Source organism: Olea europaea, chromosome 22 (assembly GCF_002742605.1).
Source record: "Olea europaea var. sylvestris chromosome 22, O_europaea_v1, whole genome shotgun sequence".
Lineage (NCBI taxonomy): Eukaryota > Viridiplantae > Streptophyta > Magnoliopsida > Lamiales > Oleaceae > Olea > Olea europaea.
In genome coordinates, this window is record NC_036258.1 from 4,390,626 (window position 1) to 4,391,295 (window position 670).

A 670-nucleotide genomic window follows, 5' to 3' on the forward strand; every position below is an offset into this window, starting at 1 on the left:
CGGGTCAGGTCTGTTTCGGTCCAAATCCACTATTTTCCATTTTTTTCAATTTCAATAATAAAATTATCAAGTGCCTATGAAAACGAAAGGCAATAAAAAATACAATTTTCCTTTTAGAACTATTTAGAATTTTGTTTTACATTTGCAAAAGGACAAACTACGGATCTTGTTTCCAATGCTCTGACATATATCCAGAAATAAAGAAAATTGAACTTGAAAATGCTTCCAATGATGCCCTATTTTGGTGCGTTCAATTCACAAAACCTTTATTTTGTGAGTTTCTGCCGATCGCTAGTTTCGTTAAAGAAAGACAGCTGGGATTTGCAAAAGTGGAAGAAGAAAGTTTTTCATTCTTTGGACTTCACACTTTTGAGTTGTGATGAAAAGAGAATAGGGTTTCCTTTTGTAAACCGTAAACCGACTAGATCTACAAAAAAAAAAATTAAACCAATCCAGCCTGACCTAATTGCATAACTTACCTGACTCGACTCGACACAAATAAATTTGGATAGGTCGAGTTAGCGGGTTACGATTTTCATTCCCGGTCCTAAGTTAAATAATCTCAATTTGATAGCATCATCTGAAACCCCTTGATATTTAAAGTGTTGACACATCTCTAAAAATCAAGAGATGTGTGTGTGTGGATTTTCATTGGCCCTGTCTTAGAATT